General features: G+C 44.6%; 1 long non-coding RNA gene across 1 annotated transcript in view; it reads left to right on the top strand.

Moving 5' to 3' along the window:
* Positions 1–7,619, top strand: part of LOC114010912 (uncharacterized) — a 44,105-nt gene extending 36,486 nt beyond the window's left edge. Inside the window, exon 5 of the long non-coding RNA XR_008747429.1 lies at positions 6,838–7,619. This is a non-coding gene — a long non-coding RNA (uncharacterized LOC114010912). The remainder of the gene's footprint in view (positions 1–6,837) is intronic.
* The last annotated feature ends 8,779 nt before the right edge of the window (positions 7,620–16,398 follow it).

The following is a 16,398-nucleotide window of genomic DNA, read 5'->3' as shown; positions in this document are numbered from 1 at the left end:
TGCTTCTAATCCCCAAATGCTACTTCATATGAGTTCATCTATACTGCCTTGAAAATTACTCCTGAGAGTGGCTTGAACAAACCTATTTTCCTTGGTGCTGGCACTGTGCTAGGAGCATGGAGACTGCAAGAACTGCGTCTGGGCTGAAAGGTAGTAACTTGTTCAGGTAGGCTGTGCTCTCTTCAACAGAGAGAAGTAAATGCAGGTAGAGAAGGAGAACAAGGAAGTGTTCAGCTGAGTAAGAAGTGCTTGGTAGCCAGACTTCTCTCCTGTTCTTGTTAAGGAGAATGGGAAAGGTCTTGGGGAGGATTTGGAGAGGAAGAAGGGAAGAGAAGAGAGGAGAAGGCTGGTTTGTACTGAAACTTGTGCTCACATTTCCGTGTAATTGTAGTAACAACATACTAGAGACCCAGAGCTGCAGGCTCTCAAGGTAACTATTGAATAATCTCTGCTCGTCTAGCAGCATGGGGGAAAAAAACAGTCAAGTACTCAAGCAGCTGTGGATGTAGCCCAGGCTAAAGCGTGCCGGCGTATCGTCTAAAGAGGGAGCTGCTGACTGTCCTCTCCTCTGATGCTAATATTACCTGCACGCTGATTTCATTCAGAGCAGTTTGCAGCACTTCAGTGTTGACTTGTTGAAACAAGAGCAGGAAAGTCTCTTGGTCCAAGAGAGCAGTAGCATCCGTGATGTAGCACTTGAGGATGGAGGAGAGTTGTCTTGATGTCAGCTTGGTGCCCTGGGACAGACACAAGCATGTTACATCAGAAAAAAGGGTAAAGAACTACAAGTCCAAGGTCAAAGTTTGAGGTTCTCTTGCTCTCCTTGTTCCTACAGACAATCTCAAGGGAAAGAGGAGTGCCTGGCTTACTGCCTTTTGCCTGGTGGGAGTGATTCCAGAGCAAGGCTGTCTGATGTGCCCAAGGAGGGGAAGCCAGATCTGACTGTGAGTGTCTTAAAGTAGCTAGAAAGGAGTATCTGGGGAGTTGGTAGGAGAGACCTGTTGGAGGTGACTTACTGAAGCACAGGCGTACTGCCGGAGGGAAGGGCTGCACCAGTCACCGCTCTTCAGGATGGAGCTTAGATTTGAACTGGAAAGGAAGCAGGAAACATTGAACATTTTCCATTAAATGTCTGATGAGAAGAGGGCTTGGTAGGCTGCAAAGGGCTCAGGTTCTTTTGGTGAAGCTTTTGGGAGATATTTTAGCAGTAGTGTAATCTCTCCCAAGCAGTGTGGATACCAGTTCCCTGCGGTGCCTACCTGATTTCAGATGAGCAGTATGTTGGAGCTGTGAAAGAAGAAAGAAGTGTATGACATTTAATATTTTAGTCTCTCACTTTAAGGATACATGTGATGCTTTTCTTTGGGTACAGAAAGTATTGGAACACTTCTTCCAGTCTTACACTTGACAATCTCTCTGTTCTGCTCCTTGTGTTTCCTGTTCATGTTGTATGTGAAATTTTGGGTGTATAATAGCTTTTCTTTTCAGTGCTGGGCTGAGACCCCTGAAATGCTTTAGAGAGCCCTTAAATAAGTGATGCAGAAAATCTACATGGGCTCTATTCAGGGATATTTCCTAGGGGTATTAGCTTTCAAAACACTTCCATTGTGCTCTTTTGTGTGCTAGACCCTGTCCAATATCTCAAGTGTACAAATGGTACCTTAGATACAAAAAAAATTTTACTTACACATGAGGAATGCTGGGCACTGGGAAAAGAAAGGAGAGAAAGCACTGGTGAGGATAGAGCATTCATGGCATGAAATAGGATGTAATTTACTCGGGCTGCTAGCTATGAAGCAATTACTCCTGTACTGCCTTGCCCTGTTTGCATCAGGCAAACCATTGGGATGGGTTGAAAGGTGCCCAGTACCACTATGCATCTGTTGGTTAGAACAGACTGGTTGCTCCCAGCTCAGGACAGACTTGACCAGATTCTCAGCTGGTATGAGCTGATGATCAGTGTCTTGGTGGAGCTGCACTTTTATTCCAGCCAACAGATCAGCTTTAAAGCAGGAATCCTCCCTGGCTGCAGTATTATACCTTCTCTGCTCCAGCCCGTGGGCTTGTGGAGCTCTGGGAAGTATTGCAGGTCTTTGTTAGTAACCTTATGGAGATTCCCTTGCACTAGATGGCTCTTAAGTGGATACAAGTGTATTTTGTGCATAAGTGGCTGTTGCAGGTAACTGATGTTACTACTAAGTGTCTGCTCTATGACTGATAACACAGAAAAGCTTTTTACAGCATTTGGTGATGTTACACACATACCTGATTTAAACCTTTTACACGTGGTCCTAGGGGAAAAAAAAAAAAACCAAAATGCAGATGGAATAGTTAGATGAAAATCAGTTTAGTTTCAGTCATCTAACTATTGTAGACCCCCACAGAAATGCAAGAACAGAGACTAGGAGAGTATGAAATGGAGGTAAGTTTTCATCCTTCATTGGTTATATACTAATACTGAGCACGCACCCCAATCATTTGTGCTGGTTTTGTTACATAGCACTACATGTTCAGTGTTGGTGCCCAAACCACACTGCAAAGTCTTGACAACGTCAGAGACACTTTGCTTTGATCCACTAATCTGTATATTCAGCTGTGTGGGAATCAGCCCTCAGCATGGTTGTGGGGCGGAATTGACTTACCTAAACTGAGTAAAGTCATAAGCACGATTAAAAGTGGTGGCCTTTCTTTTGCCTTCATTGCTCTTCTTTTCTTGGATTGTCTTTTCAAGGCTGAAAAAAAAGCATAAAAGATCTGCGAATTGTGTCTTTTGAGTACAGCTACTCTCCTGAAATTCTGCAAAAATTGTCCTTACTGCTCAGATTGTCAGGACCATTACTCTGCAGATGGAGCTGGAGAACAGTGGAGTGCACTGAGCACATCCATGGTCTGGCTGTAGACTTCCTTACTGCTCACTGGAACTAGTGCTCTCCTTAACTGCTGTAAGGGCTTTCAGCCTTTTCTGAGGTTTACTCCAAGGGCAAGTATAGATCCCTGCAAAGTGAGTGGAAGCTCCCTGACAGTAGACATGCTTCTGCAAGTTGTCTCTGTGGCTGTATTGGAAAGCTGCTCTGGGTTAGTGCATGCTGCAGCTTGGGAAGTGAAGCTATAAGGCAAAGGATTCTCCTGGCATCTCTGTTTACATCCCTTGGAACCAATGGCAGCTCCATTATGGTGATTGTGACCCAGGTTCACTTTGCTCCTGGCATGGTGGCTAGTGCCAGGGAGAGTTCAGTGGCTTCAACATTTGTGAAACAGACAGAGGGATGGGTGCCTCGCACAAATAATCAGAGCTGATATTAATCACCGGTGAACAGAAACATTCCTCCAGCACTAAAAGGTACCCCTAAAATCTGATTGTATTTTTTCATAAAAGTATCTTTCTTTGAAAGTTGTTACTTTCTTTGCCTAATGTACTTTCTGTCAACTGTCAGTCAGCTTGATGACCAGAGACAGTCAGATCTCGCTTACGTTAGAAATTCTCCAACATTCTTCTCTGTAACGTATCTCACTGAAGCACAGCACAAAGCCTGTGCCACAGATCCCTCCAGTGTTTCAATCAATGTAATATCTTGCCTTGATAGAGCAAGTTTTCAACCACCTTATGTCCTAGAACAGCCACAGCCATTGACCAATCGCTGTTTTGAAATTGTGTCATATTTTACCTATCACTTTCACTGTGCCTTTCTGCCTCTATCTTTTCTCTGAGCACCTCACTTTATTATTTAAAAATCCTTGTAAGTGATAATGCAATGGCTGGAATTGGCCAAGAACAACATGCAGTTCAACTGGAAATCAATTCCTCTGCCTAATTACATGGAAGAGCAACAACATACACATTCCTACACAGAGTAGCAACTTGCTCATTAATAATCATTAACTTAATTGTTTAGCTGAAAGACAAAACAGCCATACCTCCCAAAACTTACTTTTTCTCCTTCCAGAACTTCGTGAATTCTAGAAAGCAGCATGTAGTCCAGCAACTGTCTACAGCAGTAGCTCTTTCTCCAGTGCCACCTTTTTATATGGTGGTACCCAGTTGATCACAGTGAACATGGTGAGTGATGCCAGGTGACTTCTTTGACTCTGTTCCAAGCAACAAAGGCCCAGCCCTTCCTGTGGTATCCTCAGGTATCACATAACTACTGCCACTTGTTAAAAAAAAATTGAACTCCAGTAGCGGTCTCTGTCCTTCTCCACCCATTCAGCATGGAAATGAGCTGCCTTAAAGTGAGAATAGCTTATAGGAAAGGTCATAGAATTCATGTAGACTTGATAGTGCAATTGTATAGACAAAATTTCTGTATTATTTTCCCAAGTGTGTTTGTGGGGGGCTGTTGAACATCCCCTGGAAAGCTCAGAACTTGGCAGAATTTTACTGTGTAGTCTCATGGAAATTAAGTCTCAGCTCCAGTAGGAAGTTAATGACTAGCCAACAAAGAGGCATCACATAACACTGTTTTAATAAACTGTTGCTGCAGTTACTGGTTGTTATGCACTTACTCTGGTACAGGAAACATTTCCTCAGTAGTGGTGTAAAGAAAAGCATTGAATCTATGTAAGGACAGTTTCCTTGCAGGCTTGTTAGGATACTTCTGTTGTGATGGGCTAATCATCTGTTCTGTTGTACTTTTGATCCCAAAGGGATTGTTTGAATAAGCTCACAGTCTACATTTTCCGTATGATTTTTCTTAGCTACTTGCTCTATTCAACTATCTCTTTTTTTGGCTCAGGAAAGTGCTTCTGTATCCTAAAAACTGAAATGGGTGCAAACTCTTGCTGAATTGAATGTAAGAACTTACAAACAGACTCTTCTGAATTTGACCTGTGAATCCCTGGTTTCAGCTGTCTCTGTCAGAGGAATTCCTAAGCCAGGGAATGGAAACGTGTCTTTGTACTTAAGGGCCCCATGGTGGATTTGTCTGGCATGAATTTGTCTAATTGCATTTTGGCATCTCTGGTGTCCGGTGACAATGAATTCCATCTCTGAGCTCCCAGTGGATGGAAAGATGCTTTGTTCTGCTTCTTTGGAAGCTTCTGCCCAATAACAGAAAGGTTTGGTGGGGTTTTGCTTCAGAGGAGGTAGGTCAATACCTTGGAGGTATCAGAGGGGTTTGCCAGGGGCTGGACTGCTGCTCCACTGGGGAGTATGGGAAGGTGGAGGAAGACAGCAGCCACTGCAGGCACCCGAATGGCCGGAGCCAGTTGGACCTTGGGCGGTCAGTTGTGTGCTTGAGGTCAGGGAGTGAAGGGAGATTTTAAAAACACTGATGAAGGCTGATAGGTGCAAGACCGGTTTGTCTTCTTGTATATCTGTGATTTAAAGGTTTGTGGGTTGTGGCTTAATGTCAAGAGGATGGTTTTAGAAGAGGAAGTTCTTTGTTTCTGTGGTCGTCCCTGATGCAGTTCTGAAATGTGAGTTTCATCTCAATAGTGAAAGGAAGGTGACTCTTCAGCTTTAGGGGAGGTGAATTACGGTCCTTTGTCATACATGGCCATGCCTTTAATCCTTGCCGTTTGTAAGGACCCTGCCAAGCTCCTGTTAATATGGACACAGTTGATTTATTATCACCTGCTACTTTTCAAAGCTTTACTTTCTTCAGTACACCAAACACTCAGGAGTCCTGTGAGGCCTGTCGGCGTCTGTTAGAAGTCTGACCAAATATGTCTGTCTTGAGTGACTAGTCGTGCAGGCTGTGATATGACTATGAGAGCAAATGCTGCTCACACAAGTGACAATTATTGAATTAGATTGTAGTCAGAATCGGCAAAATTTAAATGCTATCTTGATATTTCCTCTTGTGTCATCGGAGCCCTGAGATTGAGCTGGTGAGAAATAGTAATGCTTCAGAGGTTTTTATGATTTTATTCAGAAGACGTTCGCTCCTGTGCTGTATTTCAAAGCCCAGGTTAGCTTCCTGGACACCCAGTCTTTAGCAAAGTATCATCAGTAACGTGTGATTCACAGTATGCAGCCAGTCTTGATTTAAATTAGTGCTAGAATGAACTGAACGAGGTATTTTTCACTCTCCATTAAGCTTTTTGGAAGTTGTCAGATACTTTGGAGGCCAGCTGTACTTTCACAAGAACTTGCTGCTGAGGTCAGTGGGTATTTTGATCTCTGACAGGCTTGGTACCTCTTGTTCTCAGGACGGAATCAAGAGTTTTATCTTTAATTGAAGCAGCTTCTGGAATGGGAAAGAGGAGGAATGCAGAAAGTGCTACCACTCATGCTGAGAACTCAGCCCAGGGGAAGTAGAGTTATACAAAGTGTGTTTTTTATGAAACAGTTTTGACTTCTGAAGGAAACATTGATTTTGCACCTCGCTAGGAGCCAAACCAAGCCCCGGTGTAAACCATGGATAAAACCAGGCTGTTGCAAGATGATTGGGTGTAAAGAAACCCATCCTGTACAGGTCCTGAAAAGATCGGGGCTGCTGTGCTTGTCTCCTCCCAAGGCCTGTTGTTCGGCTGGTGGAAGCACCCAGCAGGACCACTTTCTGACTTGGTTTATGCCAAGGGCTTATTATAGATCACCTCTGTCATCTCCTCTGGCCTGTTTCAATCCCCACATTTCTGCTGCCGTTAAGGGAGTGTCAACATGTGACTGCTCTCTATGCATCCTCTTCCAGGCCACTCACTCCAGCTCCAGGAGCTGTTACATTCCTCTGGGACGCTCGTAAGGAGTGAGGCAAGAGCTGGTCTGATGCCAGAAGATGTCCCTCATGATATCTCTGCTCCTGGCTGCAAACAGGTTGATTGGGGGGGTGGGGAGGTGGGTTGTGTAGTCTGATTGCTTTTAATCCTACTTACTTCCACATTCATCTGTTATCACAGTACATGCTCTGAACTTCCTTAACACTTGAAGATCTCACCTTCCCCCATTGTTACATCCAAGATGGTAGCAGTATTTTGTTCATGCGATCTCCACATGGGCCCTGGTGTTAGGCTCAATGACTCTCTACATCCCTCTTCAGCAGGAAATCCTCCCCTCAGAAATACCTGGGGTAAGTATATCCTTGGGGCAAGCTGCCCTGTAAGGAAAGGTGTTCTGAATGATGATCATGGACTGAGATTTACTCCAAACATAAACCTGGCACACTGCCTGCATACCCCTGCATTCTCTGGGGCATTGTGAGATGCAGTTTTTCACCTGTCAGATATTAGGGCTGCAATTTTCCTACATGAGGTCAAGGATATAAGCTTTCTTTAAATGAGGAATCAATCCTGCACTTGACTCTGCAGGCACTGTGTTATCAGTGTCTCATGCATTACTTCAGAGCACAAACATGTTCTGTGTCTACAGCAATAAACCAAAGAGCTTTTATATTTTCAGTTGTGTTATGGTAAACTACATAAATGTTATTTGTTGCTTTTCTTCATGTTTACTGTTTGGCAGTGTGATTTACCTCCTCCTCCTCTGTTGGTGAAAGGAATTTTTAAATTAAATCCACAAATCTTGCCCTTTACAACAATTTTCTGTTGGGGACAGGTATTTCTTTTGTATTGTTTCTTGGTGTTTTTTTTCTCTAGGCTGTATTCTGTATTTTGCTTCACACATATCATCTTAGATGCATGTGGGAGGCTTGGAATAAAATACCTCTTTGTTTTCTCCTGCACATTAAAACTATCTGTAAATATGAACACGAACCTGAGTTTAACCATCACATCCCTGAATGGATCAGTGTGCATTTTTTGTGGCAGCCTGCATGTACCATGCTGATGCTCAGAGCTCATTTCTTTCTGAGGGGAGTGCCCATACCATCGTGACCATCAGTGTTCTCAGGGGATTTGTGGCTAGTCCTGCCCGAATGTCACAGGGGCTCAGCTGGGCTGGGGATGTTTCCGTGTCTCTCCTGCAGTGCGCTCTGCCAGCTAAATAAATGCCTGCAAGTGCACTGATTATTTGGAAAGGGTGTTGCAGGGTGTGCCTGCGACGCAGGTCCTGTTCTGCACCCCAGGCAACATGCACAGGTGAGTGCCACCTGCTTGCTGGTGGCTTTTGTATGGAAATGAGGACTGGGTGACATCCTCAATGGTAGCAGCTCCTGAGGTATGGGGCACAGCCACCCAGTGAGAGTCCCTGGGCAATTCTGCAGTGAGGAAGAGGCTGATAACAGATATTGACCATTACCAGTGGCCCATTACAGTTACTGCATTAGGGGGTCAGTTCTGGGATGTAGCTGGGAAGTAGCTGCTCCTAAGTCAAGCAACTGACTGTCACCTTCGTCGGGGTCAGGCCCTCTTATCCAGTGAGAAGGGCGTGTAAGGGTGCAGTGATTACACCTTACAGCATTATCTACTCAGGGCTTAACTTGGTATTAAAATGGTAGCAAAGCCAAATCACCCTTCAGGTGATGTCCTTGTATGGCTATGCTGCAGCAAAACAAGATCACTTGAAATTTTCACTGCCCTGAACTGGCACAATCTTTCTCATCCAAAGAATCCTTTATTTCCAGGATTTAGCCACCACCGTGTGTCTGAGAGGGACAGTGTTAAACAAGGGGCTGAAAGTCTCAGTGAGAGAGTGAGTTACAGTGTGTCACAGACCATCTGATGGGATCAGGGAACTGAAAGGAAGGTGAGTATAAACAACAGCCCAGTTGGAGTTTATTTTTGCTTATTTATTTCTTAAGAATGAATGACCTGGGAAAAATTTTTTTTTTCAGAAGCACCTCATTGCTGAGATATTTTGTTATGCTTCATCTCCCAGAGTTTTGTCAGCCTTACCATTGCTATGCTGTCTAGCTGCCTTGCCCTTTTTTATTGATAACAAGACAATACTGTAAGAAGATGGTCCTTCTTTTGTAAGCCTTTTGTGGTGGCAGTGGAACTGGTTAAAAAAACAAAGGATCTGACTCTCATTGTCATTTACTTTTACATGAATCTGGACTCACTTCAGTGACTTGGACATTGTGTCTCTGCAGTGTAGCCTGTAGCAGGATCTGTTACACCTCCTTCACACCCTCCTTTCCTTTCCCTGGCCCATGAGACGCTGTGTGACTCATCTGGGAAGTTAAGCAAGATTCCCCAACTGTTTTCTGCAGTGCTGTTGTCACGCATAGCCTAGGGTGTCAGCAGCATCACTGCATTGACCTGCATTTTCCTTCAGAGGCTCTTTCCATTTTGTATTTGTTTCCTGGCATGTTACTCTCCTTGCACTTTGAATGTAATTCTGTGCCTAAAGGTGAGCTCAGTTTCTTGATGTACCTTAGCACACGAAGGAATCTCAGTGAACTTTGACATAAAAGAGCATTAGGTGGCTTTATTGTGCTGCTGTGATGATGTTTGGGTCTCATGTCCTTGCCCATCTCAGGAATCACTTCTGGAGCAAACAAGACCACTGAACAGGCCATTTCTGTTCACTGGTGCTTTACTGTGGAGGTGAAAATCTCCAGTTGTAGCAGCTGGAAGTGGAAAATTTTTAGAGAGCATGGTCACAGTTACTTTAAGAGTTGCTTTTGAATGGATAAATCTGGTTACTTGCCACTCCTGTCCAACTGCACTCAGCACAGAGATGCTAGAAGCTGACTTTGGCTCATGTTGTTGCTTGTTGGTTGACCTCCAGCGTAACGTAGCCTTATTCTGGGATCCTCTGTGTTGCACTCTGAGCAACTATGCAGAAAATCCCTAGTACTGAAGCTGAATTTTGCACTTGTCTATATTTATTCTTTTCGAGCCTTGCCTTTTGATAGCTCTTGGACCCACAGCATCCCAACAAGGCATGTCTTGGTGCTCTGACTTTTGTTCCAGGCAAAAAAATGTTTGGGAAGCAACCTGCTAACTTTAAAGGCCTATAACCATTTCACGTTTTTGGTTGGTTTTTTTTTTTTCTCCAATACTGCAGAAACAATTTTTTTGCACTTTCTGGTCTTAAGGCTTGCTGCTGTTTGCAGATTATGAAACTAGAGCAAAGCAAAATTCACGTTGCATTTGAGTGAGACCCATGTATTCCTCTTTGGTCTCACCTCAAACTCCCCAGCATCAGGTGGAGCGAAGCCTAGCTCTTCCTTCTCCAAAAAGATAGTGTATTGTACACACAGGCTCTTTGCAGAGGACTGTGTTGCCCAGGGCAGAGCTTTCTGCCCAGACTGTGGGGAGCAGTGGCCGTGCAGTCCGCAGTTTACAGAACATGATGTTTCCAAATGATGTTCACATAAAGCTAGCAGATAAAATGGCTGAAATCCCACATTGTAACTCCAGAGCCCATTGAATTTATGTAATTGATAAAAGTAAGATAAGACAACACTTGGGAAATACTTCAGATAGCTCTGTTACATGGCGATAGCCCATTACAGACAGGTGTTTCCTTTGTGTTGCTGGAGATTACAACAAAAGCATTTGAGATTTGGCATTTGGTAAAATGGCATCTGCATTACGGAATCCAGCCGTAGTGCTTCGTGCAGGCGCACGGCCCATGGGATTGCCGCTCTGGGACTCAGTCAGTCTCTTCTCTGCTTTGCAATGCATTATCGTGTTATAGCAAAGTTACTCTGCTGTGAAGGTACTGCATGCTTGTGAAGCCACCTTTGGGTGTGGGAGACCCGGGTGAGTTCCTGCCCTGCACAGGCATCAGCGTTAGAAGGGTGTGACACAGAACACTCTGCCCAGAATTAAAAATCAATTGAGGACTCAAATCTGGACCAAATCTAGTGAGAAGCAGTTTCTTGTTTTCAACAAGGACTGGCTGAAGGTGGCCCTGAGTGGCCAATTTCTAAAAGCCCTCAATTGCTCAGGTTTTTTCTGAACTTGTCCAGTCTGGGCTGTTTCCTAAGTTTTGTGAGTTATTGGTCAATGTCTGATTTGCTAACTGCGACTTTTTCTTAGACTACATTCTCAAGACAACTTGGAGACTCTTGCGAGGAGATGTTTTATTCTAGGGATTGAGAAGGACTTTTCCTTAGCAACTCAAAGGGAAATGTATTGTTAGATGTATAATGAAAGTACATAAAACTAGAGGATAAACAAGTGCCACGGAAAGATTTACGGTACAGACTGAAGAATCATAGTATTAAGGAGGCTAAGTCAGCAATAATTACAGACTCATTTTCTTTTTTTCCCCAATAGCAGTTAAATCTTTCTGGAAATAGCTGTTGCAGGCTTTGCTCTGTTTCCATGTCTACGCTTAAGTCGCTTTGATGGTAACATCAGTCCATCCCACATAGTTTCATATAAGCTGTTGCTCTAGGATGAAGACAGCTATGGAGGCAGATTTTTACTTCTGTTGATTTGACGAGCCACCAGCAGGTACTCATAGAGAAGGAGAGAACTTGCTGGATCATACTGGAGGGTCACGGGCTGAGACACAGGAACGGTGGCCATGTGGTCGTCTGTCTGGAGGGGCATAGTGATAGGTACACATTTCTGTCTAAGAAAAAATCACAATTCAAAATGTGGTTTTGTTCTGAATTGAAATGAAATCAGAAGTACAAGAATATATGAATGAAAAAACCCACACACCAGAAACGACTGATGTTTGTCTTTAATATTTTCCAGTAGAGTTTCCACAAAACGGATGCTGTTTTGTGAAATCTTCTATCTTGGTTAAAACAGCTTCTTCCCCATGGCTTTTTCCCCAGGTGAACGACTTAGCAGAGACCTCCAGTGGCAGCGGGAGAGTCCCGGGAGGGAGCCGGTAGGTTAGCAGGGCTGAGCTCCTGGTGCCCTCTGGTGCTTGCGTGCTCCTTGTCGCAGCCTGGTCCCAGGGACGTGCCGGCAGATGGATGTCCTGAGCCCGCAAAGCAAGGAAAAGGTGCCCAGCTCTGCTGGCTTACTGCAGTGACGCTGGTGGGTGGGTGCCTGGAAGGCTGACAGGTTTCAGGAGGCAGGAACAACAAGAACTGACCCTGCAGTGCTTTTCTTACTTTCCTCCTCCCCGGTTCTCTTTGTGGCTTTGACCTTGCCATGTAATTTTTAACACAGTGCTTAATGTCCTATATTTCTCCTCCTGCCTTTCCTGTCCTGGAAAATAAGGACATAGACAGGCAATTTGTCTGTCTATGGTACTATGTGTTGTTATGAGTGTGATGTTCAACCAGGTTCACTTATTGTCTTCCTTGGTACAAACTTGGCAGTGCAAGGTTAACAGCTGGAATTGATCTTAAAGCTTGTTTTCTGTGTTTACTTTTCATCAGACACATACATGCATCAGGAAGGGGTTACACCTTCCTTATCTTACCCTACAGAGCGGGTCACTGCAAGGGACAGGGCAAGGCTGGATGCTGTGAGCTGAAGTAAGTCCCTTGCAGGTGCTTGGCGTAGCAAGGTGCTAAGTGGGTGTAGGGAGAAGGTACATAAGTGTTTAGGACTGGTGGTCTTTGGCTGACAGGGGTTTAGGGAGAGTGAGACAGGTTTTAGTCATTGAGTTAGACTTTTGAGTTCATGAGCTGGATCTCTGACTTTCATAATGTGGGCACTGTCTTTTCCCCTCCTTCTTTCTAGGGGCTTTGTATGACCTGTCACTCACTATAGGTGACTATGTGTGCGCACACCTGTGTATATATCTTTATATATAAAGACAAGGGCAGGTTAGACTGCTGTGTTGCATCACAAGTTGTCAGCCTTGCTGTAAGGAGAAGCAGCTGAGAACGTGTAAAGTTTTTTAGCAGGTGACTGACTCATACAGGAGACCATTTTCTTGAAACTATAAAATACAGAGGTAGAGCTTCTTTGTACTTGAGAATAAGGAGTACCTGTCAATTATTGCTATATTTAGCTGCACTTCAGTGTACGGTAGAGATGGCCAAGTGCTGATGATGCTCACAATGGAGCCAGAAGGGGCAGGAGCATTGTTGAGTGCCCACAGCACTTCACCTTTTCTTGCCTGACCCTCTGAAAGGTGAGTGTATGCTTTGGGAGGACCCGCTCAGCCAAAGGACATGGGAGTTACGAGCATGTGGCACAGCAGCTGACACCAGGAGTGCTGCTCCTGGAGTGCAGGGTGCCAAATACTTGTAGTGCTGTGAGCACCACAGTGCAGCCAGAGCTGATGGTTGAGGGGCCAGTGCTGAGATAGCCTGGTTCTCCATGAGCAGACTGTCAAGGCTGGGCTGGGTTTCTGGGAGCATGTATCAGCTCTGAGTTTCCTGCTGCTGAAAACTGGTCTTTCAGTAATGTAAGTGACCTGAAATATGGTCATGCCTCTTACTCCTAGCTGCTGGTATGTCAAGAGTGTCTCCAACAGGCATAGTCTGAAGACCTAGTCCTAATGCATAGCTGAACAGGCAGGGTTAGGGCATTACTAAACAACACTTCTGCTCTCTAGTGCACCCAGTTGGTCACCAGTGAATACAAACCTTGTAATGAGAGGAAAGTCAGATGTCAGTCATTGGAGGGGTTTTTGGTTGTTTTTTGGTTGTTTGGGGTTTTTTTGGTTTTGGTTTTTTTTTTAGCTCAGTTGGACTTATAATTCAGGACAAGGTCTGAGTGTTACATGCAGGTGTTTTTTGACTTTGCACAAAACAAACATTACAGAGAAGTTTACAGAGGAGAAAGGGAGGTAGAAAGCAAGCAAAATCTCTTGTGTAAACCTCTGGGAAGGTGTAATATAGAAGCTGGGTTTTACTATAAGCTGATATTTTATGCTTTCTAGCCTTTTTATCCTGTCTTAACCATCTCCATTGCTTTTTTGTTAGTCTCCGTGACATTTCCTTTAGCAGTGTGCAGAGAATAGCTCTGGGAGTGTCATTTGGCCAGGGCAGGGTTTGCTCTGGAGTTACTACAACAGGGAATAAATCGAGATTGGGTTTTAGTCCTGAGGTGACTGAGGATTTGGCAAGTTTGACTGTAGGCAGGTCTCTGACACCCTTGGCTTTCCTCCTCCTCCTTTGCAACTTAGAAGTAGCCTCAAGCCTGTTAGCACAGGCAGGTGAGGGTAGATGGTCTTGCATGAGCTGTGAAACACAAACCTTCAGTGTCAGGTTCTGGTGACCCCACTAGCATTTGTAGGTGTGGGCGCAGTATATCTCAAAGCCAATAGTGTTTCTCTTCACATATTCTCTACTTGTAACTGAATGCTTAAGCAAACAGGGTGAAACAAGGCACTTATTGAACCAAATATTGCCTTGTTTATAAAAATCTCTTGAGCTGACATTTAACGAGCAGGCACGTAATACCACACAACCACATAACTGGATGTGACCTGTGCACTTGAGCATTCTTTTAAAGATCTATGCAGAGATAAGGATCAGTCCTGTCAGTTTGAAACTATACTTGCATTGATAGTAAATCTGGGAGTATAATTTTTGCTCAATCACTTTCTGAACCAATGGCCACTTCTAGTATCTGCCACTCCTTGAGACAGAGATGTGCAATTTAATTGCGTGTGTGGAGAGTCAGCTCCTTTTCTAGTCTGAACTCTCCCTCTGGTACTGTGAATCCATTGGTTTGCAGGGAAGGGTGGCTATGCAGCTGAAATGGGCCAGAATGCTCCATACTGCAAACTTCACAGTTGCCTATTCATGCTAAAGCTCTTTCACCAATGCTGACCACAGCAGTATATTCAAGAAAACAGTATTTATAGGTTACCTGCAAGATGAGGCTTTCAAAAAAATGCATCTTCTGTCTTAACCCAGACCCTTTCAGGCTGCCAACCTGAAACACTGCTCTAGGCAAAGTGATTGTAAGACTGACCCACTTTTAAGGCAGGTGTCCTGATGAATGCCTGGAGAGATCTTCTGACTTTGTCTTCTGTGATTTGGCAGGTAGGTGACAGCAGTTTTTGTCCAGAGGAGCGGGAGCAAGGGCAGGACTGCTGTGCGGAGGAAATGGAGCCATGGGGCAATACTAGTTGGTTCACTGCCACTGAAATCACAGTTCTGACGTGGGCATTTGTTAGTGTTTCCTTGTTTGCGTTTTTGGAGCGATAAAGAGTGGAGAGGTTTCAAACAGACTTGTTTCAGTAATTGGGGAGTCTTCCTTTGTGTGCCAAGTCCCAGTAAGCCTGAGATCTGTGCAGGGAGGATAAAAGGAAGGACTAAGTGCCAGTGGCGACTGTAGCATAGTACCAGTTTTGTGGGCTTGGAGCTGTTTTACCTTAGGCTGCAGGTTTTGCACCACTTCTGTCTTTATCCCCTTCTGTTGGCTCTAGACACAACCCTTTGCAGGGGGCTCACACAGCTCACTTGGCTCGAGCAGCAAGCCTGTCTATTGCCCCACCAACCAGGAGGTTTGCTCTAGGCTGAGACTTGATACTCATGTGTCTCTGTCTTTCCTTCTGGTTCCTTGTCAAGTCTGCTTTGGAGATCCTTCTAAAACCTGCTGTTGTGTTTGTCACCTTCTGACCTGTGGTCCACAGGGTAATTCAAGCAAAGGGTTGGATGCCGCAGCTGTATCATGTTGTGCTCCTCCAGGACTCAATATAGTCTACCTTGTCTGGGCATTTTGGTGTGATTTTGTTCTGTAACCTCTTCTGTCAGTATCTATGTGGGAGATTGATTCTTAGCTGCACTGACATAATGAAGGGATCTAGTGTGATGGACATGGATAGAAAGAATGAATGTACCTTCTTTTTTAGAGCTGTGTGTCTCTAGATCCTCCTTTTATACCTGGGTCATGTTGTCCCAGCAGAGTCCTGAGATTTTCCTTCTTTAAGAGGCAACTGATGAAGAAACGGAAAAATAACTTCAGGTTTTTGAAAGACTGGAAGAAAGGTTTTTCTTCCAGTAGCCTCCTTTTGCCTTTCTGTTCAGTTATGACAGTTTCTGTTTTTCTTTGCTAGGTGGTATACGTTTGCTTTCAGCCTTCGGTATGACTTCATATAATTTCCATAAAACCTGCAACATTTTAGTCTTTTAACTGCCCCTTTTGGTTTCTATTCAGCAAGCTTTCTTATTTTGTGCTCTGTTGTTCCTGTTCTTAAACCTTTCCTTCTGATTCTGGGTCATGCACTGTGTTTAGGGTTGATGAAAAGGAGTGTACTGGTGAGGCTGGCTGGACCCAGTGAGTTGTGATGGCCCTTGCAAGGTTGCAGAGGAACTTGGCTGTGACCTGACTGATGTGTCCTGTAAAGGTGCTGTCCTGAGCTAATGGGAGACCTGACTTCTCTGAGAAAGTTTTTTGGATGAAAACGACGGGAAAAGCAGTGACTTTGGACTGAGCAGGGTGTGTGGTGTGCGTAGTGAAGATGGGATCAGGAAGGATTTATTTTCTGTTGCCACACCTGGCTTAACATGGCAGGAACACCTTGGGAATCGGTTGTACAATTTAGTGTAACTGAAGAACGCTTGAGCCGTACTTGACGCTACACATGCACAGTCAGGTTGGGTGGGAAGGCACTGACTCATTTTCTTGTGGTCCAAATCACATCACAGACCTGTCCTGCTCCTGCCACCCACTGCAGGTTTCGTTGCCTCCCCTCCTGCCCTAGCCTCTCGGTGTGTGCGTTAGGGATCGTGATGC

The sequence above is a fragment of the Falco peregrinus genome, chromosome 5 (assembly GCF_023634155.1).
Source record: "Falco peregrinus isolate bFalPer1 chromosome 5, bFalPer1.pri, whole genome shotgun sequence".
Lineage (NCBI taxonomy): Eukaryota > Metazoa > Chordata > Aves > Falconiformes > Falconidae > Falco > Falco peregrinus.
This window is presented reverse-complemented; position numbering and strand designations above follow the sequence as displayed.